The sequence below is a fragment of the Leucopleurus acutus genome (assembly GCF_964270905.1).
Source record: "Leucopleurus acutus genome assembly, chromosome: 1".
Taxonomy (NCBI): Eukaryota; Metazoa; Chordata; class Mammalia; order Artiodactyla; family Delphinidae; genus Leucopleurus; species Leucopleurus acutus.
Window position 1 is genome coordinate 28,283,298 of NC_139142.1, and position 12,114 is coordinate 28,295,411.

Below are 12,114 nucleotides of genomic sequence, written 5' to 3' on the forward strand. Positions count from 1 at the left end.
GAAGCCCCTAGTTAAGTTTTTTATCCTACTTGCAATCCCTCTATTGGGATTAGTCTGATGTTTTTCTCATGAGTAGACTGGGGTTATGGTTTTTGGGGAGGATGCTCACAGAGGTAAAGTACAATTTTCATCATATCGTATCAAAGGTACAAGCTATCAACATGATTTATGACTGGTGATGTTGATCTTTATCACCTGCCTGAAGTAGTGTTTATCAGATTTCCCCACTGTAGAGTTTTCTTTTTATTTACTTTTGCTTTTTATTCTTTGGCTGTGCCACACGGCTTACAGGATCTCAGTTCCCTGACCAGGGATTGAACCAGGCCACGGCAATAAAAGCCCAGAATGCTAACCACTAGGCCATCAGGGAACTCCCTAAAGTTTTGTTTTTAAAAAATTGTATGTAAGTACGGACTCATGGATATTTATTTTATATTTTGGATTATAATTTGATGCTACTTAATTTTGTTCTTCAAATTGTTCCAGCTTTGGCCATTGGGAGCTCTTTCGTTTGACTCTTGTGCCCTGCGACATACCTCCATCAATGTGATATTGTTTTAGTAAACTCAGTTTTGTGTGGACTTTGGCACAACCTCCTCCTGCCGTCTCTGAGCACAGCCTGGCCCTGATAGTGGGTGTGCCTTACGCCAGCCTGGGCACGTCTGCTTACAAAGTCAGAGCAATGAAGAACTGAGTACTTCCTGCACTGGATCCACGAGGCTCCGTAAACCACCAGGCTTGTAACAGTGAATACAGAGTGATAAAACTGCCTTGTTTGTTTAGTACGTGCTGTAAGTTTTAGTTGTTTATTGCCTGACTTTTATGTTTACAATGAGGACGAAGAGCAGTTGTTGGATATTTTGACAGTTACTCATTCAACTTTGAAACAAAACTTTTCATTTCTCTTTCTAGCTTCTAAAGTGGTTTAATTGAAGACTATTCTAATCTCAAAAGACAAACTGAAAAAACACTGTTAGCAGGAGTTAAGCGCACAAACCCTGGTGCAGGACTGCCTTGATTTAAAACCTTGACCTTGGGCCAATTACTCCACTCCTTGGTACCTCAGTTTCTCATCTGTAAAAGGGGAAATTTAATTTTAACAGACCCACCTCAAAGGTCTGTTAAGTGAGTTAATATATGTTAAAATGATTAGAATAGGGCCTGGCATATGGTGGGCGCTATGTAATGGTGTTTATTGTTATTATTTATAACCATCTGCTATGGTCTGAAAGTTTATTTGCCCCCAAAATTCATATATTGAAATCTTAATTCCCAAGGTGATGGTATTAGGAGATGGGGCCTTTGGGAGTGATTAGGTCATGAGGGTAAAGCCCTAATGATTGAGATCTGTGCCCTTATAAAAGAGGCCCCACAGATCTCACTAGCTTCTTCTGCCAGTCTGCAGCTCAGAAGAGGGTTCTCACCCAACCATGCTGGCACTCTGATCTTGGACTTCCAGTCTCCAGAGACATTAATTTCTGTTTTTGTAAGCCACCCAGTCTATGGTATTTTGTTATAGCAGCCTGAATGGACTAAGACATCATCTACCTGTATGATCAGAATTTTCTCAGAACTGTGTGACCGAAGCAAAATACAAAAATAAGTTGGATGCCTAGACTGACATATGACTGTGAATTGGCCAGGGCTGTGACTTTAAAATGCAACAGGAACTGACTCTGGATGAGTTAAGCAGAAGAGGAATTCATGGGAAGGATGTTGAGTAGCCCATGGAATCTGGGAAGGCGAGAGAGGCAGGCTCACGGCATGAACGAGACCAAGGATGCTGGGAAACAGCCAGGAGCATGGCCAAAATGGTGGCACAGAAGCCATCCAGAGAGTCCTGCCCTGGCCTCAGAACCCTGGTAAGCTTGTGCCACGACCATGGTCAGAGCCTGAGTGATGACCCTGCTGCTGCTGATGCCCTGGGATCTGGACATGGCTGCCACAGCTGCTGCCACCCCACTGCAACAAGGTTATCTGAGGGGCTCGCTCTGTGGCCTCTTATTCAGAGTCCAGGGCACTGCACCTGACTGGCTGAGCCCAGGTCACATGTCTAAGCCCTGCCTATAAAAGAGGCTGGGAAGCAAGTGTCTGGCGTTTTCAGCCTCTGTAGCGAGACGTGAGCAGTGGGCTGTAACTTCCACTAAGACTTAAGATGGCGTCTTCTACACACCTGGGGAGGGATTCTGAAGCTGGGCAGCCAAAAAGTGACAAATGTCACCCATCACCTGTGCTTTCAATTTTTGTTCCATCATGTTAGCATCATTGATGGATTGTATAATAAGTAAAAGTTTGAAAAACACTTGCCCTGTGCTGTGGTGTCCCTCACATTTTTCAAGTCAGAGGTATAGGTGACTAACTTCTATGAGTCTTAAGGAAGATGAAAGCTGTGCTGGTGGGTTTTGGGTAGAAGCTTTTCATGAAAGATGCAACTCTGGGCCTTTCAGGATATTGCACTCCTAATTTTTGTAAATGACAGCAGATGCTCTTGTGATTGATAAAATGCAAATTCCTTTAAAAGATATAAAAGTGATTGTTTTTATTATTTTGCATTTTCTTTTGATCAGCAGATACCAAAATGATCACTGCCATCCCATGGAGTCTTTGAAATTTTTTCCTTTGAAAAAGAAGTCTTTAGATTTGATGGTTGGAAATCCTTAACATTGTCCCTTTTCTTTTTTTTAATTTTTTAAAAATTTTTTAATTTTTATTTTTTTTTCCAACCTTCCTTTTCTAAGTGGAGAAATGGAGGTCCAAGAGGTAGAGTGGCTTATGCAAGGCCACACAACTGCTTTAGAGCAGGCTCCAGGCCTCAGGCCCTAGACCTCAGTATTCTCACGTTGCCATGCTTCCAGCAGCTAGCCCAGGAGCAGGCCCGACCATCCAACACCACAGCTGCTGCCTTCCTGAGGCACGTCTTGACAGGAGACCCAAATCTGCTTTTGAATACTGGCCTGTGGCTGCTGCTGCTCCTTTATTCACCCTTCCTTTTGGGGTGCGAAATCTTGAGTGGCTTTCTCTTTGTCTTCGGCCTCCTTCCTGGAGAGAAGAAGAAAACAATAGAGAACAAGCAGCTAAAAGCCTCCATGCCGGTGCTAGGCTTCACCTGCTGGACTCCGACCTTTGCTGGTCTCAACTCTGCCTCTTCTCAGTGTGGCTCACCTGCTGCCCTAATTTGACTTGCTCCAAATCCTAGGAAGCAGATTTCCTGGTCCTGCATTCACGCCCTGGCTCCCAGTCACGCGGCTAGGTTAGATCCTGACGTCTGCTGAGTGCACCCTGCGACAGAACTGCCCATCTCCTGTCTGGCCAGCCAGATCTGGACCCGGCCACCCCTCAGGAAGCTCCTGCAGGCAGGGCTCATACCCTACCACCTCCCCCCCATCCCCATATCCTCAGCACCCAATAGGGCATGGCCCAGCAAACCCTCATTGAAGGCGAAGGCATGTCCTGCTCTGTTTGGGTGCTGCCCACACCTCATCATGACAAACTAGAGCAAAGGGAGGTGGAGGTGCTGAGAGGACAGTGTGAGAGAGTTTCCTTCTATCCTACCTGAGGATATTTCTAACTTGATTGACACCACTTATTTAGAGCTGCCATAGACAGATTCGGGCTGTGGCCTGCCCAGGCCAGAGCAGGGACAACTGGTCTTGGGAATCCAAAGAGAACATCAGGATCAGGCAAAGTTGACTTAGCTAAACCAGGGAGCAAGACATTCATTCATTCATTCATTCATTTATTCAGTAAATACATACTGAGTACCATATGTGTCAGGTTCTATGCTGGGCACCCAAAGATTTAATGGTGAATGAGACACACTCTCTGCCCTCAAGATGCTTAGAGTGAGGAAGACAAAACAGGGGACTGGTCTTTACAATAGATTATGGAGTGTGCTGAAATAACAATAACCAATATTTATTGAATGTTCATTATTTGCCGGACCCTGCACTAAGCCATTGGCCATGCATTATTTCATGTAACCCTCACAGGAGCCCTATTAGTAGGTATTATTATTATCTCCATCTTACAGATGAGGAAATGGAAACACAGAGAGGTTGAGTGACTTGCCCAAGGTCACACAGCTCAGGTAAGTGGCATACCTAGCATTTCAATCCAGATAGCTTGACTCCAAGGCCTATGCTCCTAGCTCCTCCACTAGAATAGTTCTGCCTCTTTACAATAGTAGATGATGCAGGATACTACTGGAGCACGTAAAGGTGCACCGACTGTGTGCCAAGGACATCCAGAAGCGTTCAGAGGCTGCAACTAGTGTTAACATGACCGGCTCACAGGGAGCGAAGACTGCAGACAGAATAGGCTGAAAGGTTCAGTAGGCACCAGTGCACAAAGGTCTTTAAAGCCAGGCTAATGGGTCAAGATTTTATCCAAAGGACGGTGGAGAAATGTGGAAGGATAAGCAGGAGAGTTTCACAATCAGGTGGCACTTCAGAAAGTTCTGTTTTAACTGTACTTTGGAGAAGGAATGGAGTCAAGCAAGACTGGAGTGTGTTCCAGTTGTTCAGTCAACAGCCAATGGTGGCCTGAAGCATGGATTGGCAGCGGCCCGAGAGAGAAGCAGCCTAAGTGCTGCCCACACACCTACTCATGACAAACTAGAGCAAAGGGAAGAGGAGGTGCTGAGAGGACAAACTGTGTGAGAGAAATTACTTTGTTGTAGGGAAGTCACCATCGAGCCAGAAGACTGGTGGAGACCAAGACACCTAGGTGAGCCCCAGAGGGTCAAGGGTCAGCACTGGTCCAACGTCAGGCAATTGGCCAAAGTCTAAACAGGCAAGAGGGTGGTAGAAGAAAAAGCCAGCAGAAGGTGGTGGGGACCCAGCAACAGAAATAAGAGGCCAATGAAAGGACTCCAGTCCCTGAATGAAGAAGAGAATTTTCCCCTGGGCAAGTGGGGACAGGAGAGACACTGGGAAAACAGGACCAGGAACCAGGGTCCCTGAGGCTGTCCCAGACTGGCAGTGAGACCGAGGATGCTCACCAGCAAGACAGGGATTCAGAGTTCCTTCTGTGTCCCCCTCTCCCTACCTCTAGCCAGGTGGTTCCTATTTAATCAGGTCTGGCTTCAAAGTTGGTGGGAGGGGCAATGTGGTGAAGGGGAAAGAGAGCTTTGATGTCGGAGAGATTGGGGTTTGAATCTCACCTGGAGCCACTGGTTCTAAGACCCCAGACAAGTTACTTAACCTCTCTGAGCCTCAGCTCACTCATCTGTAACATGAGGAGAACAATATCTACATCGTGGGGTTACTGAGTGGGAATAATAGTGCCTATTGCACAGGGTTATTGTGAGGATGTGGGAGTTAACATGTGAATGGCCAGGGCTGCCCCGGGGTGGGTGCTGAGTCAAGTAGTCAACCTTTCTCCTTTATCAGAAGTCATCTACCAGCTGGGCCCTGGGCCAAGGGTTTCAGGTGCTATGTTACTTCCTTCTTAACAAACCGAAGGAAATATCACGCTTCCCGCTTTGCAGGTCAGGGAAAAGTGCTGTCTGTGAAGTGTCTGAGCTTGAGATCTCTCTCTTTGCAAAAAGGGAGACTAGCGCATATTAATGAGCTGTTAAAGACACACTAGCGGTAAACTGAGACCCTCTCTTTGGCATAATCAGAAAAACAAAAAGTGAATTGAGGGCTTCCCTGGTGGCGCAGTGGTTAAGAATCCGCCTGCCAGTGCAGGGGACATGGGTTCGAGCTCTGGTCCGGGAAGATCCCACATGCCACAGGGCAACTAAACCTGTGCACCACAACTACTAAGCCTGTGCTCTAGATCCCGCGAGCCACAACTACTGAGCCCACGCGCCTAGAGCCCGTGCTCCACAAGAGAAGCCACTGCAATGAGAAGCCCACGTACTGCAAGAGTAGCCCCCGCTCTCCTCAACTAGAGAAAGCCACGTACAGCAACAAAGAACCAAAGTAGCCAAAAATAAATAAATAAATTTATTTTTAAAAAAGACCTTTGTTATAAAGCAGAAACTAACATACCACTGTAAAGAATTATACTCCAATAAAGATGAAAAAAAAGACAATTGAAAAGAAACTTTTTTTTTTAATGTATTTTTTTGGCTGCCTTGGGTCTTTGTTACTGCGCGTGGGCTTTCTCTATGTTCAGTGAGCAGGGGCTACTTTTCCTTGCTATACACAGGCTTCTCATTGCAGTGGCTCCTCTTGTTGCAGAGCACGGTACAGGCTCTAGGTGCAGGGGCTTCAGTAGTTGCGGCACGTGGGCCATCGAGTGCAGGCTCAGTAGTCATGGCGCACGGGCTTAGCTGCTCTGCGGCATGTGGGATCTTCCTGGACCAGGGATCAAACCCATGTCCCCTGCATTGGCAGGCGGATTCTTAACCACTGCGCCACCAGGGAAGTCCCAAAACTTACTTTTTCACTGTGTGATTTCATGCACATCCTTGACCTAAAATCATCTTGCTTCCTCAAGCTAAGCTAAGTGACTTGTCCAATGTAATATAGCTGGGTAGCTACAGCCTGGGCCTGGAATTCAGGCTTCTTTCTTTCTTTTTTTTTTTTTTTTTGCGGTACGCGGGCCGCTCACTGTTGTGGCCTCTCCCGTCGCGGAGCACAGGCTCCGGACGCACAGGCTCAGCAGCCATGGCTCACAGGCCCAGCCGCTCCACGGCATGTGGGATCCTCCCAGACCGGGGCACGAACCCGTGTCCCCTGCATCGGCAGGCAGACTCTCAACCACTGCACCACCAGGGAAGCCCAGGCTTCTTTCTTTCTTTCTTTTTTTCAACAGCGAATAACTTTATTAGTAGAAAGAAGTGTTTTCACTGAATCCCAAACCTGAGACAATGTAACCCATGTTTTATCTAGATCTTTTATTTAATTTAATTTATTTTTATTTGGCTGCATTGGGTCATGAATGTCTAGTGACTTCTTGGCCCGAGAACTCAAATGACACCTCCCACGTCAACGTTAAGATCAATGTCCCAGGACCAATATTTATTACTGGCAGAGGACTGTGACAAGACTTCCTCCCAATGTACAGCAAGCTTAACCTTTGAGCTATGCACAGGAAAAAGCAACCTGTGCAGAGTGATTAAACCTCAGCCTGCTGGCTGACCCAGATCCCATGAATGCTGTGTAGCTTGCCTTGACTCTTGGGTTTGTGTTTTTCTCTTCATTGTGAAAAGATTCATTTACAAACTCTGGGTGGTTATACAACCTTGCTGGGGAAGTATGGTCATCAAATGCACAGAGAATTTCCACAGCAGCTTTTGACAGCTGACTCTGGTTTACTTTTGTTAACCATTTCCATGTCTGGCCTCCACATTGTGGCCTGCTAGCACCAACAGTTACCAAGTCTGAGAAGCAGCTCCAAGAAACGGCATGCGTATTGGAGTTCATCCCTAAGCCAGGGGACTGTATACAACTGTGCTTTCAAAGTACTGTCTCAGAGTTTCTAGTGGCCTGTTACTCTGGGAACCTCCCCGTGTGCTGGCATTCTGGGACTGTGCCTGGCCCACCCAGCCAGACTTCCTGCTCAAATTGTAATCTGAAAACTGGGGCTTCTCATACACATGGTAACACATGTATCTAATACATGATGCAAATACTTCCCAGAAAATACTACATTTAGAAAATTCTCCTGCATGAGTTTTCTATGGTTACTGTAACATATTACCACTAAATTGGTAGCTTAAAGCAACACAGATTTTTATCTAATGGGCTAAAATCAGGGTGTCAGTAGGGCTGCATTCCTTTCTGGAGTCTCTATGAGAGAATCCGTTTCCTTGCCTTTTCCGGTTTCCAGAAGCCACCTACATTTCTTGGCTATGACCCCTTTTCTCCGTCTTCAAAGCCAGCAACCTTGTATCTCTATGATCCTTCTTCCATAGTCACATCTCCCTCTGACTGATTCCTCTTCTGCCTCCCTCTTCTGCTTTTAAGGGTCCTTGTGATTACATTGGCCCACCCTGACAATCCAGAATAATCTTATTTTAAGATTAGCTAATTAGCAACCTTAATTCCCCTTTGTCATGAACCTAATATATTCATAGGTTCTAGGGATTTGGACATGGACATTTTGGGGAGGACTGTTATTCTATCACCCATAGTCCCAACTGCTCAGGGACTTCCCTGGTGGTCCAGTGGTGAAGAATCCACCTTCCAATGCAGGGGACGCCGGTTCGATTCCCTGGTCTGGGAACTAAGATTCCCACATGCCTGGGGGCAACTAAGCCCGTGTGCCACAACTAGAGAGAGACCGGAGCACTACAACGAAGAGCCCACCACAACAGAAGATCCTGTGTGCCGCAACTAAGACCTAATGCAGCCCATAAATAAAAAAATATAAAAAAAAAAAAAAGAGCCGCTCAATGTCTATCTTCCAAGCCGAACTATGTAGAGGAGCCAAACATTTTAACTTACACCATATCTTAAATGTACAGTTTATAGCTGATCCAACTTTCCCCATGATCTGACGGTTGGGGGTATTTTTTTTTTTTTTTTTTTTTTTTGCGGTACGCAGGCCTCTCACTGTTGTGGCCTCTCCCGTTGCGGAGCACAGGCTCCGGACGCACAGGCTCAGCGGCCATAGCTCACGGGCCCAGCCGCTTCGCGGCATGTGGGATCCTCCTGGACCGGGGCACAAACCTGTGTCCCCTGCATCGGAAGGCAGACTCTCAACCACTGCGCCATCAAGGAAGCCCGGTTGGGGGTATTTTTACTAAAAGTCCAATTTGGGGGTCTTGGAGTCGTATGATATCCATATAGAATCCTTTTGGTTGGTGAGTGATTTCCTGATTTAACTGACACTTAAGGAACACATATATAAGAGCTTTACAAACTAGTTTAATTCTTATAACAACCTTATCAAGTACATACAATTATCCTCATTTTACAGACAAGGAAACTGGGGGAAAAAAGGCTAAGTAACTTGTCCAAGGTCACACAGGTAGTATGTGGCAGAGATGGGACTTGAAGCCAGGCAGTGTGTGGGCAGCCCAGAATCCTTGTTCCTCACCACCATACCAAGCTGCCTCATCCTCTCGGTTTCTGCTGGCTGTGCAGGCCCCCGCTGGTACCGGTTATGGCACGTGAACTTGTGGATTCTTCAGCAGAGCCACCCCCTACCTCCCAGCACAGCCTTCTCCCCTTTGCAACTTAGTGCTCATTTTCCCCTGTGTTCTCACTAGTGCAGACTCCTGACTCCCCTGAGCTTGCTGCAGGGTCACCTTGCCTCACCAGGGCAGTCCTACAGCAGGCTGTTGGCTCTAAATGTGATAGTCATGCCACGTGGAAACCATGGGGACTCAGGAGCGCTAAGCCTCAGGGACTCGCTCTGCCTACCCAGCTTGACCACCAGGTTCACTTTGACGCGGCTGCCCTCTTTTTGGCATAAAACCACTTTGGAGGCAGCTTCATCCCAGAATTCCAGTGGGGAACTGGGTGAGAACTGCACCTCCACCTCGTGTTTGCAGTGCACTCATTAGGTAATGCGCCTTTCCTGCTTCCATCCGAGATCTGGAGCGGAGGAAAAAGCATGATGCGTTTCTGACCCTCTTCTCTCTCCTCTTTCCCCTCCCACCATCCGGCAGGCCAGAAAGGGGGTGGCTACTCTTTCACTGCCTTAAAGCTGGCCTAGCTGGCCTGGGTGGAAGGCCTCTGATCTGTTCAGAGAGGATTCAAGGAGCTGGTCCTTTCGGCTTGGCCTTGATTTACTAAAGAAGGAGAATTCAGAAGGATCTGGAAACTGTCTTAAGTCATGGCTTGTCTCTTCAACTCTCCAGTGGGACACCTTGAGGCCTGGCCCATCATAGGCCGTCAGTGTATGGTAGTTAGTTATTATTCTCTAAACCCAGAACTTTCACACTTCTTTGCCTGCATGTAGGAAGTATGTTTTACACTATGACCCCATACAAATATACACATATATTATACACAACTGAAACAAAAAGCTACACAAAACAATACTTATTATTACTTAATGCAATGCATCTGACCATTTTAAATTTTTTTTAAAGAGAAACACTGGTGGTGACCCATAACGCCCCTCTCCAAACAGACCTACTTGCTTCCTTCTCTGGAAGCTCATAGCGCCTGAGGGCAAAACTCGATTATAATACTTCTCATGTTGCACTGTAATTTATGTGTCTTTCTCTCCCACTAGGGACAGACTTTGTACTTTTCATCTTTGCATCGCTAGCACACCCACTAGTAGACATTCAGTAAGTGTTAATTGAAGGGCTGAATGAAAAATGCCTGCTTACATGCACCACAGAAGAGGACAGTCGTTTCTCTTATCGTGGCACACATCACCTAGTTCTGGTGTTCCAGAGCTCAGACTTATCAATGAGCAGCCTGGGCTCAGGACAGGATTTCTACAGAAGTTAGGACAGACACCTCCTGCAGAAAGGGCCTCAATGTGTAGAGAATGAAGACCAGAGACTTGGACTATTTCCCTTCCCTTAATTTTTTCCCCCGAGCTAATCTCTTTGCACACCCCTGCTAGAATGCCTTATGTCCCCCATAGTAATTTAATAATATAAAACTGTGCAGACTCAAAATTCAGGGCATTTAGCATTTTTGCAAAGCCAGACTCTAGGAAACGTTCCCATTGCTGAACACACTGGATGTGGTTTAGGTAGCAAAGCAAATGACCTAACAAGGAATATATGTGCTGAGCCCAGTTCCTGTTAAATTAATAGATTCACGTTCTGGCATATCCACAACTTCATAAGTCATAGCAACCAGATGACGGCATGGCAACACAGCAGCTGCAGCCACTGTACATGAGAAAAATCAGAGCCTAGCGTCTCTGGAGGGAAAACAGAAATGGGCTCTACAGTTGCCAGCTTCTATGGGATTGGCTGAGGGGAGGTGGACATGGGGGGCAGCCATAAGTACATGCCTGCCCTGGTAAGGGATGAAGGAGTATAATATCTTTCCTGCTTCCTAAAACTTTGTTTTGTGTTTTTAAAGTAAATAATTAGCTCCAGTCAGAGAGGAAATGATGCTGAGAGAAAGATAACCACCACGTGGACAGAATGTTCTTGTAGCCCTGCAAGCAGTGTGGAGGTGATTCTTATCAGAGATAGTTCACGGCTTGCTCTTCGATTGTAGGACCACAAGCCTACATTTGGACTCTCACTGAAATCACCTATCCCTTCTGGCTGCCAGGGTTGAAGTCCCGTCTTTCAAGCTCCCCTTCCAGGACTAGGGCCTGACTCCACAGTCACTGGTTGTGCCAGAGCCTTGGGGATCAGGGCAGATGCCCTGAGGAGGAGGAAGAGGGTACCTGGACAGATGTCAATCCTTGTGACACAAAGACATCTGCACATACTATCAGGTTGATGGCATCCAATACCAGGGCTGCCACGGACCGAGCAGCAACACACACCCTCTGACCTAGTTTAAATTCAAGGATGACCCTTATTCTGCAGAAGGGGTAAGGGCTGGGTCTTCTGTTCTTAGGATTTACATGTTACTCTTAGATCTGGTCCACGTCCCTGCCTCTTTCTCCATGTTCTGCTTTCCAGGTGAGGGAGCAGGAAGTCTGTGTGGGGTTGTCATCGGGTCCACAATGACTTCCTTCTCTTTTTCCTGTGCGTTAGTTATCGATGCCTGTGTAACACATTACTCCAAAACATAGCAGCTTGAGACAACAAATATTTATCATCTTACAGTTTCTTTGGGTCAGGAATCCAGGCAGCTTAGCTGGATGCCTCTGCTACCAGGGCTCTCATGAGGCAGCTGTTGGCTGGGGTTGGCGGTCTCATCGGAAGCCTTGTTTGGCATGGGGGAAGGGGGAGGTATGCCTTTCCAAGCTAACTCATGTGGTTGTTGGCAGGTCTCGATCCCAGTCTACAGGGCTGCCTTAGGACATGGCAGGTAGCTTCCCGTACAGTGAGTGATCCAAGAAAGAGCAAGAAAGAAATAGAGCACCCAAGATGGAAGCCACATTAGGTTTTTTATAACCTAATCTCAGCAGTGACATCACATGACTTCTGCCATATGCTATTTGTTAGAATTGAGTCAATTAGTCCAGCCCACACTCAAAAAGAGGCAATCATATAGGGCATGAATACCAGGAGGAAGGGGATCACTATTAGCTGGGGGCTGTCTTCAAGTGTGCCTAACACAG